Source organism: Coregonus clupeaformis, chromosome 40 (assembly GCF_020615455.1).
Source record: "Coregonus clupeaformis isolate EN_2021a chromosome 40, ASM2061545v1, whole genome shotgun sequence".
Lineage (NCBI taxonomy): Eukaryota > Metazoa > Chordata > Actinopteri > Salmoniformes > Salmonidae > Coregonus > Coregonus clupeaformis.
Window position 1 is genome coordinate 31244921 of NC_059231.1, and position 12751 is coordinate 31257671.

Here is a 12751-nt window from a genome sequence, read left to right on the forward strand (position 1 = left end):
CCCACTCCTCTTTCTATTCTGGTTAGAGCCAGTCTGCGCTGTTCTGTGAAGGGAGTAGTACACAGCGTTGTACGAGATCTTCAGTTTCTTGGCAATTTCTTGCAATGGAATAGCCTTAATTCATCAGAACAAGAATAGACTGATGAGTTTGAGAAGAAAGTCATTTATTTCTGGCCATTTTGATCCTGTAATCGAACCCACAATTGCTGATGCTCAAGATACTCAACTAGTCTCAAGAAGCCCAGATTTATTGCTTCTTTAATCAGCACAACAGTTTTCAGCTGTGCAACATAATTGCAAAAGGGTTTTCTAATGAGCAATTAGCCTTTTAAAAGGATAAACTTGGATTAGAAAACACAACGTGCCATTGGAACACAGGACTGATGGTTGCTGATAATTGGCCTCTTTACGCCTATGTAGATATTCCATTAAAAATCAGCTGTTTCCAGCTACAATAGCCATTTACAACATTAACAATGTCTACACTGTATTTCTGATCAATTTGATGTTATTTTAATGGACAGAAAAATTGCTTTTCTTTCTAAAATAAGGACATTTCTAAGTGACCCCAAACTTTTGAACGGTAGTGTATGTGTTATGGCTTTACACACCCTGCTATATTGAGGTTAAGAGTTACCTGTCTAACAGAGCACAGAGGGTGTTCTTTAATGGAAGCCTCTCCAACAAAATCCAGGTAGAATCAGGAATTCCCCAGGGCAGCTGTTTAGGCCCCTTACTTGTGATTATATCTTTACTAGCGTCATGCCATTGGCTTTGAGTGAAGCCAGTGTGTCTATGTATGCGGATGACTCAACACTATACACGTTTGCTACCACAGCGACTGAAATGAGAGCAACAATTAACAAAGAGATGCAGTTAGTTTCAGAATGGGTGGCAAGGAAAAAGTTAGTCCTAAATATTTCAAAAACTAAAAGCATTGTATTTGGGACAAATCATTCACTAAACCCTGAACCTCAACTAAATGTTGTAATGAATAATGTGGAAATTGAGCAAGTTGAGGAGACTAAATTGCTTGTCATAAACCCTGGTCAAAACATATTGATGCAACAGTACCTAGGATGGGGAGAAGTCTATCTATAATAAAGTGCTGCTCTGCATTCTTAACAGCACTATCAACAAGGCAGGTCCTACAGGCCCTAGTTTTGTCGCACCTGGACTACTGTCCAGTCGTGTGGTCAGGTGCCACAAAGAGGTACTTAGGAAAATTGCTGTCTGTTTGAACTACTGGCACACAGCTCGGACACCCATGCATACCCCACACGACATGCCACCAGAGGTCTCTTCACAGTCCCCAAGTCAATAACTGACTATGGGAGGTGCACAGTACTACATAGAGCCATGACTACATGGAACTCTATTCCACATCAAGTAACTCATGCCAGCAGTAAAATTCGATTAAAAAAACAGATAAAAATACACCTTATGGAACAGCGGGGACTGTGAAGCAACACAAACATAGACACATGCATACAAACACATGATAACATATGCACTATACACACACGCACACATGGATTATGTGTTATAGATATGTGGTAGTAGAGTAGAGGCCTGAGGGTACACACTTAATATGTTGTGAAATTTGTTATGAATGTATTGTAATGTTTTTAATGTTAAACATAATGGGGTTCCATAATAAATACAAATACAAATACAAAAGTGGAATTATGTTTCGAGTCAGTAAGTATTCAACCCCTTCGATATTGCAAGCCTAAATAAGGTTAGGAGAAACTGTTCCTTAACAAATCACATAATAAGTTACATGGACTCTGTGTGCAATAATAGTGTTAAACATGATTTTTTAATGACTACCTCATCTCTGTGCCCCACACATACAATGATCTGTAAGGGTCCCTCAGTCGAGCAGTGCATTTCAAACACAGATTCAACCACAAAAACCAGTGAGGTTTACCAATGCCTCGTAAAGAAGGGCACCTATTGGTAGATGGGTAAAAAAAAACAAAAAAGCAGTCATTGAATATCCCTTTGAGCATGGTGAAGTTATTACTTGTACTTTGGATGGTGTATCAATACACCCATGGATTTTACCGCTCAGGGATTTCACCATGAGGCCATACTTTTTTTCTTTGATATTTCAATGTTTATGAGCGAATTCATACTTTCTTTTGGTTCCTAGACGTTCAGTCCCTGGAAAATAAAGTAAACAACCTCAGGGCGAGGATCTCCTTCCAGAGAGACATCAGGGCCTGTAACATATTATGTTTCACGGAATCATGGCTCTCTCCAGATATATTGTCCCCGTCCATACAGCCAGCTGGATTCTCAGTACATTGTGTAGATAGGAACCGCAGGGCTCTCCAGAGGGTGGTAAGGTCTACCGAACGCATTACCGGGGGCAAACTACCCGCCCTCCAGGACACCTACAGCACCCGATGTCACAGGAAGGCCAAAAAGATCATCAAGGACATCAACCACCCGAGCCACTGCCTGTTCACCCCGCTATCATCCAGAAGGCGAGGTCAGTACTGTTGCATCAAAGCTGGGACCGAGAGAATAAAAAACAGCTTCTATCTCAAGGCTATCAGACTGTTAAATAGCCATCACTAGCACATTAGAGGCTGCTGCTGCCTATGGAAATCACTGGCCACTTTAAGAAATGGAACACTAGTCACTTTAATAATGTTTACATATCTTGCATTACTCATCTCAAATGTATACAATGTATTCTATAATATTCTACTGTATCTTAGTCCATGCTGCTCTGTCATTGCTTGTCCATATATGTATATATTCTTAAATTCCATTCCTTACATTGTGTGTATTGGGTATATGTTGTGCAATTGTTAGATATTACTTGTTAGATATTACTGCACTGTCGGATCTAGAAGCACAAGCATTTTGCTACACCCGCAATAACATCTGCTAAACACATGAATGTGACAAAGAACATTTGATTTGATTTGATAAAGAACTCTCCGGGAAGAAGAAAGGTGTATGTTTCATGATTGTGGTAATGTACAGGAACTCAAGTCCTTTTGTTCACCCGACCTAGAATACCTCACAATCAAATGCCGACCGCATTACCTCCTAAAATAATTATCTTCGGTCATCATCACAGCTGTGTACAGTATATTCCCCCTCACGACGGCTCTCAAGGAACTACACTGGACTTTGTGCAAACTGGAAACCACATATGCTGAGGCCGCATCTATTGTAGCTGGGGACTTTAACAAAGCAAATTTGAGGAAAACGCTATCAAAGTTCTATCAACATATTGCCTGTAGAACTCGCGCTTCAAAAACTCTTGACCATTGTTACTCCATTCTGCTCCTCCCTTCCTATAGGCAGAAACTCAAACAGGAAGTACCGGTGCTAAGGTCTATTCAACGCTGGTCTTACTCATCGGAATCCATGCTTCAAGATTGTTTTGATCACACAGACTGGAATATGTTCCTGGTTGCCTCTGAGAAGAACATTGACGTATGCACTGACACGGTGACTGAGTTCATCAGGAAGTGTATAGGGGATGTTGTTCGCACTGTGACAATTAAAACCTATCCAAACCAAAAAACTTGGATAGATGGCAGCATTCGAGCAAAACTGAAGGCGCAAACCACTGCATTTAACCACGGCAAGGTGACTGGGAATATGGTCGAATACAAAAAGTCCAGTTATGCCCTCCGTAAGGCAATCAAACAGGCAAAACTTCAGTACAGAGACAAAGTGGAGTCGCAATTCAATGGCTCAGACATGAGACATATGTGGCAGGGACTCCAGACAATCAGGGATTACAAAGGGAAAACCAGCCATGTCGCGTAGACCAACGTCTTGCTCCCGGACAAGCTAAACACCTTCTTGGTGGCTCTCAAAAAAAAGCCTTTGCTTCTGCTTCTGCTTCTGCTGAGCTGTTTGCTGCTTGCAATTCCTGCCTGCCTGCCTGCCTGCAATCAGAGGAGTGGACCTGTGAATATTGAAAAGTTTTTAATTCACAGCAGACTGTAAAGATATTGGAGAGGCAGCTGAGAAATAAAGTATTTTTAGCTTTATGGTTTAATTGAGAATTGCAGTACCTGGTTGATGAATTTGACAATGAATGTATTAACTAGGAAAATATGTTTTCTTGACCAGAGGTGACTGAATTAATGTTCAGTATTATTACAGTTCTCTCAGAGTCAGTCCTTCCTCATGGGAGTTTTCCTTTGGTGGGGAGGGGGGAGTGGTGTGTCCAGGGAGAAAACTAATCGTCTGAAATTTCATTTGTGGTCTTCTACTGCCATCTATTGGAAATATTTAGCAATTGCAGTACCTTAAACATTGTGTTGATCAGACAGACCATCAAAACGTTTCTATAGCCATGGTATAGTAATCCTTACTGAAGTAGTAACTACTCAGAATTGCTAAATATACAATAGTTGTTAGTTAATTCTATCACTTACAACCATAAAATAGCCATTTACAGCATAACAATGAACAATGCAACTGACGGTCTATACCCGTAAACTAGAAACACCATACATTTAGTTAATTATTAAAAAACACTATTTCTTAAGATGGGTAACATTATCTGCCAAAGTAACACCCCCTTAAAGTTAAAATCAGCAGTTGAAACAATAATAAAGTGGTCTCCCGCCACTGTTTTGGTAAAAAGCTGGGATGGAGCTAGAGAAATGTAACATTTACATTTACATTTTGCAGACGCTCTTATCCAGAGCGACTTACAGTTAGTGAGTGCATACATTATTATTTTATTTTTTTCATACTGGAATCGAACCCACAACCCTGGCGTTGCAAATGCCATGCTCTACCAACTGAGCTACATCCCTGCCGGCCATTCCCTCCCTTACCCATGGGTCTCCCGGTCGCGGCCGGCTACGACAGAGCCTGGATTCGAACCAGGATCTCTAGTGGCAGACCACTGCGCCATTCGGGAGCACTAACCACTCTAAAATGTATCGACAGAGCTATGGATGCAAGGACTAAGCATCCATGGTATCAAAATTATAGTTTTAACCATGTTTTGAGGCTTTACACTGTTTGTTTGCATTCACTTTGTTTACAAATATTGGAGTAAAACAAGCTTGAATTTTGGGTTCTGATAGGGAATGACAGTTGAACTAAGTGTATTTATAATGTGTTTCAAGTATACGGTAACACCTTATTTTAAGGTACATATATTAGCCACTAATTAGTAGTTTATAAGGGTGTATATAAGTAGCTAATAAAGTATTTATTCAGTGTTATTAGTAATGTATTAGGCCCTAATTAAGTATTTTCTTATTCAAACATTATAAGTCATATATAACTGGTCAATCATTGATAACTTAATTGTTAACCATAATAAAGACATATTACACTGAACAAAAATGTAAACTCAACATGCAACAATTTCAAAGTTACAGTTCCTATGTGACCTGTTTCAGGAAGCTAGGCTTATGCCGCACGTCACTACTTCACAGGAGAGGCATTTGAAATACCTTCTGGAACGTGAACTTTCATGTGCCTTAATAACAAACTTGTATTCTATCTGTAAATATTAATACAATTGTTAAATTATGAGCCTAGTTGGTTTAGCCACAGAAAAAGACAGGAACCTTCCCGCTAGCCATGATTGGCTGAGATAATGTATGGGATGGACACGCCGGTTTGGATTGGTCTGCCATGTAGCGTGCTTCTGTCTATAATGTGAGCTGTTCAGTATGTGTTGATAATCCTTTCTGCTGTAGCTTTTTTGAAAGAGAAAATGTTAGCTATTCAGAACTACAAAGGTTTTGCTACTTTTCTCAACAACATTGATGTTCTGAATTTAGTAGGCGCTGTCGACAGATCAGCGCTATCAACAGATCAGTTGGAAAAAGTTGTGATGGGCTTCTTTTTGCACACGTCACGGTCAGTGTGAACTGGAGTGACTTGACACAACGCTGGCTAAACAAGCTGTAGCTACAAACAAAACGGAGTTAAATGGTTCCATTCTGCCGTGAAGCATTCATCCATGTATATGGGTCTAGCTACACTTTCAGATATTATACGTTTCTAGTTTTGTCAGAAAGTCGTTTTCATTGCAAGTTAAAGCGTACTGTTCGTTAGCTAGCGAACGTTAGCTTGCTGGCTCGCTAGCTAACGTTAAGTGTATGATCTGTGTAGTATTTGCATTTGTATTTATTAGGGATCCAAGGCAGCAGCTACTCTTCCTGGGGTCCAAACACATCAAGGCACTTACATCACACATAGAACAAAAGATAAAACAGTACATCATATACAATTTTTACACCGCTACATATCCACAACACAAAATGTATACTGTAATACCACAATACAACAATATTACTATGTACTTGTGTATAGAGTGTGTGTGCTAGCGTGTGTGTGAGTATGCGTGTGTCTGTTCCTGTGTGTGTGTATCTCTTCACAGTCCCTGCAATTCCATAAGGTGTGCCCCTTCTGTCCAACGAAATCATTTCTAGAGAATTTGAACGAACAGTAATATATGACTTATAATGTTTGAATAATAAAATACTTAATTAATGCCTAATACATGACTAATAACACAGGATAAAGACATTATTAGCAACTTATATACACACTTATGAACTACTAATTAGTGGCTAAAATGTGTACCTTAAAATAAATTGTTACCAAGTATACTTTTACAAATACACTTCTACTTATTAACCACATTAGCTATTGTAATTAGCCATGTACAGATTACCTTGACTGACCAAGGCATCTTCTCAGCCTATACTATTTACAAAGCAGATATGGCTAGAGCAGCAAATTAGAAGTAATGCTTTTGATAACTCTGCACCAGTGGCATTTCACACTAGTTGTTCACATTACGGTGATAAATACATTTTTCAACAAAATGTGTAATGTGTAGTATATTATGCTTTTGAAAATATACTTTCAATACATTTTGTGGACATTTAAGTGAAATATACTTTTTTGAAAGTATACTTAAGTATATTTTCTTGAGATATGAAAAAGTATACTCTCAGGAAGCATGTTCCTCGGCTGTGCATGTTTCCTTATGTGGAATAAACAATCGATATCATTGTCAACTTTCTCTGCACTTCAAAACTCATTATTGGCACTGAAACTATTTCTTAACATTTTATTGTTACAAGGTGGGATTAAAATGTATTTAAACAAACATTTTTGTTGTTAACAATCTACACAAAATACTCTGTAATGTAAAAGTGGAAGAATTTTTTAAAACTTTTTTAAAAGACTGATAGACATTAAATAACAAAAAAATAGTCGTTGCATAAGTATTCAGAGTGTATACATGTCAGAAATGTTCATTTAGACTGCTTAGGGTTATTGTCCTGTGTGCTTAGGGTCATTGTCCTGTTTTAAGGTGAACCTTCACCCCAGTCTGAGATCCTGAGTGCTCTGGAGCAGGTTTTCATCAAGGATCTCTCTGTACTTTGCTTCGTTCGTCTTTCCCTTGATCCTGACAAGTCTCCCTGTCCCTGCCGCTGAAAAAAATGATGCTGCCACCACCGTGCTTCAGCGTAGTGATCGTGCCAGGTTTTCTCCAGATGTGACGATTTGCATTCAGGCCAAAGAGTTCAATCATGGTTTCATCAGAACAGAGAATCTTGTTTCTCATGGTCTGAGAGTCCTTTAGGTGCCTTTTGGAAAACTCCAAGCGGACTGTCATGTGTCTTTTACTGAGGAGTGGCTTCCGTCTGGCCACTCTACCATAAAGGCCTCTTGGGGACCTTCAATGCTGCAGACATTTTTTGGTACCCTTCCCCAGATCTGTGCCTCGACACAATCCTGTCTCGGAGCTCTGCGGACAATTCTTTCGACCTCATGACTTGGTTTTTGCTCTGACATGCACTGTCAACTGTGGGACCTTATATAGACAGGTGTGTGCCTTTCCAAATCATGTCCAATCAATTGAAATGACCACAGATGGACTCCAATCAAGTTGTAGAAACATCTCAAGGATGATTAATGGAAACAGGATACACCTGAGCTCAATTTCGAGTCTCATAGCAAAGGGTCTTATGTAAGTAACTTATTTCTGTTTTTTATTTTTTATACATTTTCAAAAAAATCTTAACCTGTTTTTGCTTTGTCATTATGGGGTATTGTGTGTAGATTGAGGAGGAAACATTTTATTTAATCCATTTTAGAATAAGGCTGTAACGTAACAAAATGTGGAAAAAGTCAAAGGGTCTGAATCCTTTCCGAATGCACTGTATGTTATCCAAAAGTGTCTGGTATGGTCATTTCTTATCAAGATAAGGGGTAAAATATCCCTGGACTGTCCATATTTGAAATGTGTAACTAAATATAGTCAATCGGGGGGATTTAGTTATTTGCTCTCACAGACCTGTTAGCTTTTCTTTAAGAAGCCCTTCTGTACTCCACTCATTACCTGTATTAACTGCACCTGTTTGAACTCGTTACCTGTATAAAAGACACCTGTCCACACACTCAATCAAACAGACTCCAACCTCTCCACAATGGCCAAGACCAGAGAGCTGTGTAAGGACATCAGGGATAAAATTGTAGACCTGCACAAGGCTGGGATGGGCTACAGGACAATAGGCAAGCAGCTTGGTGAGAAGGCAACAACTGTTGGCGCAATTAGTTCAAGATGACGGTCAATCACCCTCGGTCTGGGGCTCCATGCAAGATCTCACCTCGTGAGGCATCAATGATCATGAAGAAGGTGAGGGATCAGCCCAGAACTACACGGCAGGACCTGGTCAATGACCTGAAGAGAGCTGGGACCAGTCTCAAAGAAAACCATTAGTAACACACTACGCCGTCATGGATTAAAATCCTGCAGCGCACGCAAGGTCCCCCTGTTCAAGCCAGCGCATGTCCAGGCCCATCTGAAGTTTGCCAATGACCTTCTGGATGATCCAGAGGAGGAATGGGAGAAAGTAATGTGGTCTGATGAGACAAAAATAGAGCTTTTTGGTCTAAATCCACTCGCCGTGTTTGGAGGAAGAAGAAGGATGAGTACAACCCCAAGAACACCATCCCAACCATGAAGCATGGAGGTGAAAACATCATTCTTTGTGGATGCTTTTCTGCAAAGGGGAGAGGACGACTGCACCGTATTGAGGGGAGGATGGATGGGGCCATGTATCGCGAGATCTTGGCCAACAACCTCCTTCCCTCAGTAAGAGCATTGAAGATGGGTCGTGGCTGGGTCTTCCAGCATGACAACGACCCGAAACACACAGACACAGATTCCGTCTCTCACAGTTGAAGTGTACCTATGATAAAAATTACAGACCACTACATGCTTTGTAAGTAGGAAAACCTGCAAAATCGGCAGTGTATCAAATACTTGTTCTCCCCACAGTATATGGCTATATTTCAGATACATTTTTGTACATTTTAATGTTGCAGTAGCAGGACCTATGCCTAGCATTTGAGCGAGCGAGAGAGAATATTATTTTGATAGCAAGCTCTGATCCCAATGACTCAATTGCCCCTGCATGGAGAAAAAGAGAACTGTTCAAATTCTCAGCGACAAAAGAGTGATCAAGTTAAGATCCGACATCTGTAGCTATGGAAACACAATTTTCCTAGTATAACATCAGGGTATATACCCCAGTGTAACACTGGTGTCACAGTTGAAAAGCAGCACAAATGTATGTCTGTGTCGAAAATGTTACCCTATTCCCTTTGTAGAACTATGTAGGGGAAAGTGTGTCATTTTGGAAACTCTTTAAGTGAGGGAAACCTTCAGCCTGTGTATTTACTGAGGGTTCATCATTAGTGGGGGTTTAACACAGGAACACAGTCCTGGAAAAGTTTCCTAACAGTTAGTCTAAATAACAGTGTGTGTGTGTGTGTGTGTGTGTGTGTGTGTGTGTGTGTGTGTGTGTGTGTGTGTGTGTGTGTGTAGCACACATATACCATTTGTGTTTCCTACTAGTTAAACCTAATAACAGTCCAACACTGACAATAATATGAGTCTGGCCAGTCTGACGGGTAACAGTACAGAGTCTGGGCAGGGACATATGACTGTAGTTCTGTGTCTGGAGCTTTATGTGTTTAGGGGAGGAGAGCAGACTATGAGCCGCTGGTTCTGATCATCCGATTGGGCTTCAAAGTCAACTAGCTCTCACAGTCTCACGTCAGAATTTGACGTTCATCCATGTTTCTGAAACGTCAAATTTCGAAGTTGTTCCAAAGGTCCAATTTCAAAGTGTTTAAGGTTAAGTTTAGGCATTAACTCCAAAATCTTAAGGTTAGGTATTAACTCTGAATGGTTAAGTTAAGTGTTATGGTTTGGGATTGGCTTTCCTCTCAATCTTAAATAAGCATGCCCCATTCAAAAAATTCAGAACTAAGAACAGATATAGCCCCTGGTTCTCCTCAGACTTGACTGCCCTTGACCAGCACAAAAACATTGTGTGGCGTACTGTATTAGCGTCGAATAGCCTCCGCGATATCTTTTCAGGGAAGTTAGGAACCAATATACACAAGCAGTTAGGAACGCAAAGGCTAGCTTTTTCAAACAGAAATGTGCATCCTGTAGCACTAACTCCAAAAAGTTTTGGGACACTGTAAAGTCCATGGAGAATAAGAGCACCTCCTCCCAGCTGCCCACTGCACTGAGGCTAGGAAACACTATCACCACCGATAAATCTACAATAATCGAGAATTTCAACAAGCATTTTGCTACGGCTGGCCATGCTTTCCACCTGGCTACCACTACCCCGGCTACCAGCTCTGCACCCTCCGCTGCAACTTGCCCATGCCCCCCACACTTCTCCTTCACACAAATTCAGACAGCTTATGTTCTGAAAGAGCTGCAAAATCTGGACCCTTTCTTTCTAAAATTAGCCGCCGAAATTGTCGCAACCCCTATTACTAGCCTGTTCAACCTCTCTTTCGTAACGTCTGAGATCCCCAGAGATTGGAAAGCTGCCGTGACACTCTAGATCCAAACTGTTACAGACCTATATCCATCCTGCCCTGCCTTTCGAAAGTTTTTGAAAGCCAAGTTAACAAACAGATCACCGAACATTTAGAATCCCACTGTACCTTCTCCGCTATGCAATCCGGTTTCCGAGCTGGACATGGGGGCACCTCAGCCACGCTCAAGGTCCTAAACGATATTATAACCGCGATCGATAATAGACAGTACTGTGCAGCCGTCTTCATCAACCTGGCCAAGGCTTTCGACTCTGTCAACCACCGCATTCTTATTGGCAGACTAAATAGCCTTGGTTTCTCAAATGACTGCCTCGCCTGGTTCACCAACTACTTCTCAGATAGAGTTCAATGTGTCAAATCGGAGGGCCTGTTGTCTGGAACTATGGCAGTCTCTATGGGGGTGCCACAGGGTTCAATTCTTGGGCCGACTCTTTTCTCTGTGTATATCAATGATGTTGCTCTTGCTGCTGGTGATTCTCAGATCCACCTCTACGCAGACGACACCATTTTGTATACATCTGGCCCTTCATTGGACACTGTGTTAACAAACCTCCAAACAAGCTTCAATGCCATACAACACTCCTTCCGTAGCCTCCAACTGCACTTAAAAACAAGTAAAACTAAATGCATGCTCTTCAATCGAACGCTGCTGGCACCCGCCCACCCGACTAGAATCACTACTCTCGACGGGTCTGACCTAGAGTATGTGGACAACTACAAATACCTAGGTGTCTGGTTAGACTGTAAACTCTCCTTCCAGACTCACATTAAGCATCTTCAATCCAAAGTTAAATCTAGAATCGGCTTCCTATTTCGCAACAAAGCCTCCTTCACTCATGCTGCCAAACATGCCCTCGTAAAACTGACTATCCTACCGATCCTTGACTTCGGCGATATTCATTTACAAAATAGCTTCCAACACTCTACTCAGCAAATTGGATATAGTCTATCACAGTGCCATCCTTTTTGTCAAATACATCTGCATATACTACCCACCATTGTGACTTGTACACTCTTGTTGGCTGGTCCTCACTACATATTCGTCGCCAAACCCACTGGCTCCAGGCCATCTATAAATCACTGCTAGGCAAATCCCCGCCTTATCTTAGCTCATTGGTCATCATAGCAACACCCACCCGTAGTATGCGCTCCAGCAGGTATATCTCACTGGTCATCCCCAAAGCCAACACCTCCTTTGGCCGCCATTCCTTCCAGTTCTCTGCTGCCAAGGACTGGAACGAACTGCAAAAATCTCTGAAGCTGGAGGCTCTTATCTCCCTCACTAACTTTAAGCATCAGTTGTGAGAGCACCTTACCGATCACTGCACCTGTACACAGCCCATCTGAAATTTGCCCACCCAACTACCTCATCCCCATAGTGTTATTTATTTATATTACTCATTTGCACCCCAGTATCTCTATTTGCACATCATCTCTTGCACATCTATCATTCCAGTGTTAATACTAATTGTAATTATTTTGCACTATGGCCTATTTATTGCCTTACCTCCATAACTTGCTACATTTGCACACACTGTATATATATATATTTTCTGTTGTATTTTTTTTTACTTTATGTTTTGTTTTACCCGATATGTAACTCTGTGTTGTTGTTTTTATCACACTGCTTTGCTTTATCTTGGCCAGGTCACAGTTGTAAATGAGAACTTGTTGTCAACTGGCTTACCTGGTTAAATAAAGGTGAAATAATTTTTTTAAATAAAAAACACATTATATTTTGTGTTGTAGATATGTGGTAGTTGAGTAGGGGCCTGAGGGCACACACTTGATGTGTTGTGAAATCTGTTGTGAATGTATTGTAATGTTTAAAAAATTGTATAACTGCCTTAATTTT

At 40.8% G+C, this 12751-nt stretch overlaps 1 protein-coding gene across 1 annotated transcript in view; it reads right to left on the reverse strand.

Moving 5' to 3' along the window:
• Nucleotides 1-12751, reverse strand: part of LOC121551204 (Krueppel-like factor 12) — a 70531-nt gene that overhangs the window by 46772 nt on the left and 11008 nt on the right. The gene's annotated exons all lie outside the window — the stretch shown is intronic.